The sequence below is a fragment of the Staurois parvus genome, unplaced genomic scaffold (assembly GCF_062004578.1).
Source record: "Staurois parvus isolate SC_StPar_1 unplaced genomic scaffold, SC_StPar_1.0 ptg000047l, whole genome shotgun sequence".
Taxonomy (NCBI): domain Eukaryota; kingdom Metazoa; phylum Chordata; class Amphibia; order Anura; family Ranidae; genus Staurois; species Staurois parvus.
The window spans coordinates 1,966,278-1,976,322 of NW_028317843.1; the positions used below are offsets into that span (position 1 = coordinate 1,966,278).

Genomic DNA, 10,045 nt, shown 5'->3' on the forward strand with positions numbered 1-10,045 from the left:
GGACAAATATTGAGGATATTTATTGTATTAAAGAAACTGAGACACAAAGAACACAACAGATTTATTTGCAGTTTATTAGTAATTTGAATCTATATATTGCACTTTAATAGTGATGCATGGATTTACAAATTTATGAATTGCAAAAATAATTTCTTGATTTTTTACTTAGTTGGCTTTGCATAGCTGTGCAGGTATTCACATATTTGTGATCACAGCGGAGATATACGATACGTTTAAGCCATTTTATAAACCAAATATATATATTTTTTAGTTTTTATTTGAATTGTATTTGATTGGTGTTAAGTGGCATGGCATCCTTTACTATTTAACTCATTATAGTAGTTGTGTGTAAGGCTAGGTTCACACCTATGCAGTTTGTGTTTGAGCTGTTTCTGCATTGCGTTGTTTTGCGTTTTTGCACTTTGCTTCTTTTTTTTTTCTTTTTCTTGTTGCTGGGCAGATTTAAAATGCAAAATGCTTCAAAAACGCATCAAAACACGGCACAAATGCAGCAAAAGCGCAACAAAAATGCAATATATGCTTTTCTGCAGTATTTCCATTGAGGTCTATAGAACCAAAATCACAACTTTTTGAGTTAAAAAAGTCCTTGACCCTTTCCAAAAAATGCACAGGGTGAAAACAGGCAGATTCTGAACATGTTCCATAGGAAATCATGTTAAATGGACTGTACTGTGTTTCTGCAAAACGCTGCAGAAAATGCTTATGTGTGAACCTAGGGTAAATCTCACAACTGCCTGTACAGAAATACAAGCTCTTGAAGAGGTAAAGCAGTACTTATTTAGCTGTTTGTCTGGAGTTTCTCTTTAATTGGCTTTGCATTAAACAGACAAAGCTCCTATAGAAGTAGTGACTAATGTGTGGTCCTCTGTATTCTGTAAATGGGCAAATACATCTGAAAATACAGACACTAATAGTTATTCTAAAAGTGTTTTGTAATTAATGGATAATGCCATCCACTCAACAGGGGAGACTGAGAAGGTAGATACCAATCCGGGGTAGGTGGTGGCTAAATATTGAAATATTGTCAAGTAAAAAAAATACTTTGGTCAGGAGTATGTAACATACAGCACAACATACAAAGAGTAGCAGGTAATACTACATAACATAGTGCCTTTTACATTACCGGTCAGTGGAAGGGAGAAAAATGCCTTGGTGTTGGTGGTCAATGGGGAAAAAAATCCAGTTTTATTGGTCAGTAAGTGAAAAACAGAATTCTCCGCTACTGGTTTGTCAGTGAGAGAAAAAAAAATGGCCCACTGTCATTGGTCAGTAGGAGAAAAATGCCCATCGGTATTGGTTGGTGGGAGAAAAAAATAGTACTAGCATTAATGGTCAGTGGGAGGAAAAAAATCAGATCAGACCTCAGATCACCCCTCTCAACTGCTCTTCAGACCTCAGATCAACTTCCCCCCCCCCACAAAAAAAAAAAACTATGCGGTATTTAAAGCGTAATATATTGCAGCTTACCAATCATTAGAGATGGTGGCTGTATTAATTTTCTTTTTTTAAGCTTTTCCCCCTCTGCTTTCACCTCTTGATCTGGCCAGTAACACGCCTCCTGTATTAGAGTGCCCCCACTCTGGATGAAGGAGCACAGGGGGATATTTGGACATCAGCTTTGTTAGTCTGTGGAGGGTAGTATTAAATGTACTAGAATATTTAAATACACTAACAAATTAAAGACAACCTCCAGCTAGTACTTAATACGCAGCTACAACAGCAGTTAATTTCCTTTTCTGATAAAGGTTTTACATAAATAAATAAAAGCTGATCATTGTAAGCAACCCTGTAAGTGGTAAATGGTTTGTCTATACCTTCTAACAGCAGAATAGCTTTTTCTTCTGAAAAAAAGGCCAGCTCACTAGATGAAAATAGAAGAAGCATACAAAAAGAAAACAAATGCAGCTATCACATCTAAGAAATTGTAAGCTGCAATATAATAAATGTTTGCTTTTGGTTTTAATACTGCTTTCAGATCTTATAACAGTCTTCCTTAAGCTCTTACATCAGACCCCAAATAAGGCGCTCTTTAGACCTCAGATCAGACCCCTCCTCTCTCTACAACACCTCTTGAACCATATGACCAGAAACAGAAAGCGGGGATAGGTTTTCCTCATTCTCCCCAGTCTCATGTATATGCATTTAACCACTTGCCAACTGCGCTATAGTCAAATGACAGCTACAGTGCTGTTGTCCAGTTCTGGTAGGGCGTCACATGGGGGTTTATTTACTAAAGCTGGAGAGTCCAAAATCAGACTCCCTTCTGCATAGAAACCAATCAGCTTCCAGGTTTCATTGCCAAAGCTTCATTGAACAAGCTGAGGTTAGAAGCTGATTGGTTTCTATGCAGAAGGGAGTCTGATTTTGGACTCTCCAGCTTTAGTAAATAAACCCCATGATGTCCTCCCAGAACGCCCCCCCCCCGCGTGTCCCCAGTGGGTGCACCTGGCTATCTCCATGATCGCTGTGTCCTACGGACACAGTTGATCACGTGATGAGGTAAAAGGCCAATCACAGTGGCCTTTTACCACTTGATCAGCTGTGTTCAATGACACAGCAGATCACCGAGTAAATACAGTTGCATACAGTACACTTAAAAAAGAAGCTGCTGGTAAAAGAATGTTTATTTACAGTGTTTTTTTTCCATTTACATACATTTTTTTCTATTGGGTTAAAATGTGTCTTTGGACTTGCTAGTGTTGCTCTAGCTTTCCTCTCCAGCACTCATTATTCGCTTCCTTTTCCAGTTATTGAGCTTTGGTATTTATCTGCCCCCCACCCATCAGCCAGCTCCTCTGGGAAATGTAGTTTGTCATCTCCACCATAGACAATAAAGTCCTGCTAGCAGCCTACAAGTCCCACAAAGCTCTCCTCTGGCAGAGTCTGTCTAGCTGGGTTGCAGAGCACTGCCAATTTGTGTCCATTTAACATCTTGAACCCAATTATTCTACAGAGTGTTACACTAAAAAATGTGGCTACTCAGTTACCTAGACCAGTACCCTCCATCCTTGCATGTGATAGCCCACTACTCTTCTGAGAGTGTTTAACTACTGGCCCAGCTCCTCTGATCCTCTCTTCACCCTGTACATAACCTTTTATGTAACTGCTGTGGGAGGAGTGAATGGAGGAGGGGGATACTATAAAGTGTTATTTGAGTGAAAGCTCTGAGTCTTCTGTGGGTGATGATGGTGACCCCCTGCAGTCTAAGGTCTTTAGGATGTCTAGACAAGTGAGGCTTTTGCACAAACAACATTCATAAGAGAATATAAATATGTATAGCATCTTATAAGGTTTTTGTTCAAATAATTGGTTTTGAAACAGGGTCTCTTTAAGCAAATGTTTACTTCTTTGCTATGCGGGAGACACGGGCTTTGAATGATTTTCTGATTTTGAATGTAAATATCACCCCTGGTCTTCCAGGATGGACCACCATCTGTCCATGGTTTTAGTTATGTTGATGCAAATCAATCTGAATAACGAAACCATTAATTAACACACATATGCTACTGTTGACTTGATTCCAGTCAGTGACCTTTAATGATAAAAGTTACTTAACAAGAACAGATAGGGTACTCCCGTCTTCATGTAATTCATCTCACAGAGCTATATTACACTGTACAGCTGCCACTGGAGCCTCTGTGATTTCTCCTACAGTAAACGTCTACACAAATGGCTTATTTGAGGACGTCTGACCTTTCTGTGAAGCACGTATGCCCTTCTGTCACGGTAGACTGCCCACTATTTCAACCTACTGTACTTCTTCTTGGGAATAAATTTATAGTTCTTGTTCCTCTTACATTTCTTTGACTCTGCTTTGTCACCTGCCCTTTGGTATCTAGGGAGATATGGGCATATAATTGTTCCTTTAGACCTTGCAAGCTTAAATGTTGGCTTTTCTTCTTCCGTCCTCCATCTGCCTATGAGGAGCATGGAGGAGCTGTGGCTTTTTACTTTGTATTCAGATAGCAACAGCTAGCAGGATGAACCAGTACCAAAGTCAGTAGGGAGTTGCTCATAACCAAACTCCAAGTTGAACACTTTATAACTTATTAAAGGCATGTAAAGCACAAATACATCTATGATGCAGCCTATGCTAACCAGTCAAGTTCCAATTATTAAAGATCGTATCATAGAAAAATGTTTTGACTGGCTGCTATGGGGTTACTGCTTTTTTACATCATAACTGCCTTAATTACCTCATTACAAGCAGTAGTGGTAGAGGGAAGATAAGAATGACATTTAAGTTTCAGCTTCTGCACATGTGCTGCAGGGCTTTAGGTCCTGGCAAACCCTGTCGCACATCTGCACACGCACCTGATATGGAAATGACAATAGTTGGCATGTCTACTGTTTTGGAAACTTCCCACACATGCACAGATGTGCTGCAAGGATCTGCTAGGGACTTGAAGGCCAGGAAGAGCCCTTCAGCACATCTGAGCATGTGCCAGAGTAAAAAGGATGGTGGCCCTGGAGGAGGGAGGGACCAAATGTAACAGAGACTGAAGTTCGTCTATATTTAAAAAAGTGTGGGAAGGCAAAAAATAAAAAAAATATGCTCACCTTGGTGGATGCAGCATTGGTCTGATTCTGCATCTGTCCCCACCACGTCTAAGACTGAGAACTGAGAAATCAAAAACTGCTGATTGCTCGGTTATCGGTCTTCAGTGGGCAGAGAGTGGTGACTGTCAGCCTCCAGCTCCCTACTCTTCCCCTCCAGCGCTCACAGGAGTGCCATGCTATGGAGGGATGGGAGCAACTGGCTCAGGCTCTCTGTGGCATGCTGAAAGGCTGAGCCAGCTTGACATTCAGGCACCTAGGGGATCCAGGCATTAAAGTCATGATCCCTCCAGAGTCTGGACTGGCTGAGTAACATCAGCCAACAGTAGACTATAGCCCACTGTTGGCTGAATACAGGTCACAGGTGTGCAGGGCTAAGTGCACTCCTGTGACCAACAGGAGGCTTAGGGCCAAAAGAGCTTTGGTCCTACTTCTCTTTTAAGTTCTATATACACTATATTGTCAAAGGTATTGGGATACCCCTCCAAATCATTGGATGCAGGTGTTCCAATCACCTCCATGGCCACAGGTGTATGAAAGCAAACACCTAGGCATGCAGACTGCTTCTACAAACATTTGTGAAAGAATGGGCCGCTCCCAAGAGCTCAGTAGATTCAAGCGTGGTACTGTGATAGGTTGCCACCTGTGCAATAAGTCCATCAGTTAAATTTCCTTGCTACTAAATATTCCATGGTCAACTGTTAGTGGTAATATAACAAAGTGGCAGCAACTGGGAACAACATCAACATAGCCACAAAGTGGTAGGCCATGTAAAATGATAGAGCAGGGTCAGTGCATGCTGAAGTGCACACTGCACAGAAGTCGCCAACTGTCTGCAGAGTCAATAACTAAAGACCTCCAAACTTCATGTGACCTTCAGATTAGCAAAACAACAGTGCATAGAGAGCTTCATAGAATGGGTTTCCATGGCTTAGCAGCTGCATCCAAGCCTTACGTCACCAAGTGCAATGCAAAGTGTCGGATGCAGTGGTATAAAGCACACTACCACTGGATTCTAGAACAATGAAGATGTGTTCTCTGGAGTAACGAATCACGCTTCTCTGTTTGGCAGATGGACTTGTCTAGGTTTGGCGGTTGCCAGGAGAACAGTACTTGCCTGACTGCATTGTGCCAAGTTTATTATTTACATTTAACTTCCCAGATGGTTCTGCCTCTCACAATACAGGAATAATGGTTATTCACTGGTACAGGAGTCCATTGAGTTCTGTATCAATCACATGATCTCACACAGAAAGCTCCCAGACGCCTCACAATTGCTAGATACTAGATTATTCGACTTAACTGTAATGGTAGCTACTCAGCAACCTTCTCAACCTTCATCTAATCATTTTCACAGTTATTTCCAATGAAATCCAAAGAGCCTGTATTCCATGGTAGATTAGTTACCCTATGTCCTGGTTAATGTAGCCTTCCTGACCTTCTGGGCCACCAGCACTATTGACATTTTAGATAATATCTATAATGCCAATACAGATATGATTTTCTCGGTACATTAGTTAATGCTGCTGACAGCGTGCTGCTACCAGTTTTCAATGAAGAGTTCTTGCTGCCGAGAACAAGTGTATACTTAACCCTAACCATTAAAACAGTACCTAAAACTGAAATTAAACTCCACAGTCCACCAATAAATAAAAGCAAAATTCCTCACCATTTGTGCCCCAAATCTTTAGGAAATGCCCAGTAAGATGCCTTAGTAAGTCTTGTTTTAAAGCAGACAGGCCATCATAGATGTGGCTGCTAATGCAGATGGGAGCACCTGACATCATCGTGAATGGGTTCTGCAGATTCCAGTACAGAGAGGATGCCAAGAATGTAGGATGTGTAGCTTTGTGTCATGCTTAGCAAAAGTTTATGTAAAGCCAATAACGTTTCTTTTGATTTTGGATAGAGAAAGGAATGGTTAAGAACCCTATAGTTTTTTTTCTCTATTTTTTAATTATTTACTTATTTTTTTATTTATTGCTGTATCCCATCAGGTGAGATTATCCCTTATTATGCTAGAGACAGGACAGGAAATAAAAGCAAGGAGACACTTGTCACCAAAACAGGCCTCCCCAGTAGAGCGTGTTCCCTATGGTTTTAAACCCTTCCAGCATTCGACATTCTATTGGCTTTACATAGACTTTAAGCTAATAATTGAAGGGAATTTTTAACACGTTACTCCCCCCCCCTCCAGTATTTCTATATTGAGAAATGTGGAAGCTGCTTTTGCTAGCCTCCTTTTGAAAATGCAAGTTTCCTGGTTGACACTGAGATTAGTACTTTTTGAGTCAGTTACCCATAACAAGGAAGCAGGAAAGAGAAAGTGAAGACAGAATTTCCATTTTGTGTTTTTTCTTAGGGTTGGTGACCCAAAAACTAATGAAGCCTCTGGACCAAACGGACAGATAAGGAACTAGTATATATGGAAGCTGAGTTCCTCAACTGCAATCTTTATATTTGTTCAATATAGGTTTTCCTAAACTGAAACTATATGTCATAACCCCTGACTCTACCAGCCTTTTTCAACCAAGATGGCATGGCACCCTGAGGTGCCTTCTGGGGTGCCTTGGCAGAATGCTCCAAAATTGTGTACATGGGGGGAGGCAGTGGCTATCGAGCATCCAAGATGGCCTCTTAAGTACAGCCGACCAGAGTTACAAGCTTTTCAGGGGGAATCCTGCAGATCTGCAGCCTCTAAACAGCTCATATAATGCCCCACAAAAGAAAGGACGAGCAGTACTGAAAGAAACTTCAGCATTCTTCATCCAACCAGCAATAGGGGGAAAGAACCTCCAAGAAGGCGCAGCCGTACCAACCACAAGCTCTTCATCCTCTTACACAGACCTGCTGGATGCCGACCTGGGATACCCAGACAGAGGGATAACATCTCTATCCCCATGGCATTCTCCACTGCACAGTCCAGGCACCGACAGTCCAACAAAAGCCAGGATGAGGATGCATTCTCCTAACCAGGCCACAATTGCAGTGAGTACAGATGCACAGCCAGACCACACAGGTATTTCTCTTCAATCCTCCATTGCAGCCTTCCCACAACATGACAACCAGTCCTTGATACAACTATAAAGGTCATGCTCCTCTCATTACATTCCTCCCTTATGATGGATTTACCATCCCTTACTCATAAGTTTCACACTGACATGCAAAGTATGGGTACACTACATTGAGGAGAAAATGGAGGAGTTTACAAACACAGTGAATGATTTGATTGATGCCTATGAACAGAAAGATGACAACATGTGGATAAAAGCTAAACTAGCGGATCTTGAAGAACACTCACGCCGCACTAATGTAAAATTTAGAGGCGTCCCAGAATCTATACCTCCTTCAGATCTCCAAAATATGCCAGCAATCTGATCTCCACTATACTACCTGACTTATCAGCAATAGAACTCGCAATACACTGCATACATAGGATCCCTAAACTGCAACATCTGGATGATTCCATTCCCAGAGATGTCCTAATGAGGGTTAATTTTTACCCAGTAAAATAACAGCTGCTATCTAAAGCAAGAGCACTTAACACCCTGCCTGCACCTTATTCTGCGATACAAATATATGCAGATTTGTCGGAATATACATACCTTGCAACTGAGGAGGAATATGAATACCAGGACGAAAGCCCTCAACAACCACAAAATACCATACAAATGGCACCACCCTGCCACCATAATAATTAACCACAATGGCACTTCCCACACATCACTATTCTTGAAAGAGGAATGAAGCTCCTACACTCCTAGGATATCATACTAGAGATTCCAAGAGAAATCAACAACTACGCCCAAACTGCTAAACCATATCAACACAGGTGTCAATGCCAGGGCAACTATAAATCTAAGTACAAATGAGGGTTTCCACTGTATCCGTTCAACTTTGGATACATTCTGAAAGAGATAATCATACTTAATAGAAATTCATGATACAGTTTATTCTGTTTATTGTCAACCTTGTTTTTCTTACTGTAGAATTATAAGAGACGCAGTATTTAGTCGCTACACCACCAGCAATCCATATCAGTAAAGTAAGTAAAAACCTCTACGTTCTACCTGCTCCATCTTGAGGTCTTCAACACCTGAGCTTACTAACTATAAGTTTACTTTATATTTTGAGCAACACTACTACACCCTCCCCTATGACCTTTATCATTCTATCTCTGAATGCAAAAGAACATGTCTCCCTATGGAAGACTGCCTTATCACGAAACTGCAACATTTTTTGTGTCCAGGAAATGCATTTTGCTCAAGAAGCCACACCAACTTGTCAACATAAACATTTCCTACACATATTCAAAGCATGTTATACTGTATATGGAAACAACAAGGAGTATCAATTGCTATCAGAGACACTCTCTCTTTCCAACTACAGCAATGCATTACTGACCCTGAAGGTCGTTATATTATTCTGCTATGTACCATAAATAATACGCAATATACACTGGTGACTATGCACCCAACCAATGTCAAATGACCTTTCTTAAGTCAACATTCAAGAAAGTGAAAAAGTCTTAAAAATGGTCATTTAATTCTCTGTGGAGACTTCAGCCTAGTGCCTGACAACAAAATATATACTACCGCAGGACCAAGGAGCCACGAGTCTCCTCAAATTGATGAAATCCAATGACTTATATGACATCTGGAGGTGTTGTCATGCCACTGAATGGGATTATACCTACCTGACTCCACATTACAACACTTACCCTTGTATACATATCTTTATTGCTGATAAGTGGCTACTTGAACCAAAATGTATCTGCCTCACTTATCCACAGCATCACCTAGTCAAACCATGCACCCATAAGTATTAGCATAGCTGGCAAACCCTCACAACTCCACACTTTTGTGTAGAGAGCTAATAACTACATCCTACAAAATGCCTCCAACACAGAAATCCTCTCCAAACAGCTTGAAGAATCCTTCAACCTTAACATGGGTTTTGTGTCTGACCCGGCGATACTTTGGAATACCTACAAAGCCTTAATAAGAGGCATATTTATTAAATTGGGTTCTAGAGCAAAGAAAAAGAGGATGTAACGTTTAGATGAGCTAACATCTGCAATCACAAATACTGAATCCAAAAACAAACATCTCCAACCCTCCAACATAAATTATTCACTCTAAGACACGAGACTCTCTACTGCTAGAGTCCTTTGAGAAAACACAATGGAAACTTAAAGGCTAACTGCTACCTAACTGGCAACAAAGCAGGAAAAGCCATGGCCTTACGTATCACAGGGCACCACCTTAAATCCAAACTATTCCACCTTCATAATCCAACCACAAATGAAAAACTTCTCCATTCCCAAACAATAGCTAATGCATTCAGTCTGTACTATATCAACTTTACAGCATACATAATGAGAAAGACACACGCCAACCCTCCCAAGAAGAAATAAGGTCATTCCTTGATCATATTCAACTTCCCAACCCCTTCACCTGTGATGAAA

At 40.9% G+C, this 10,045-nt stretch overlaps 1 pseudogene; it reads left to right on the plus strand.

Moving 5' to 3' along the window:
• The first annotated feature begins 7,155 nt into the window (after positions 1-7,155).
• Positions 7,156-8,325, plus strand: LOC149470388 (uncharacterized; annotated as a pseudogene).
• The last annotated feature ends 1,720 nt before the right edge of the window (positions 8,326-10,045 follow it).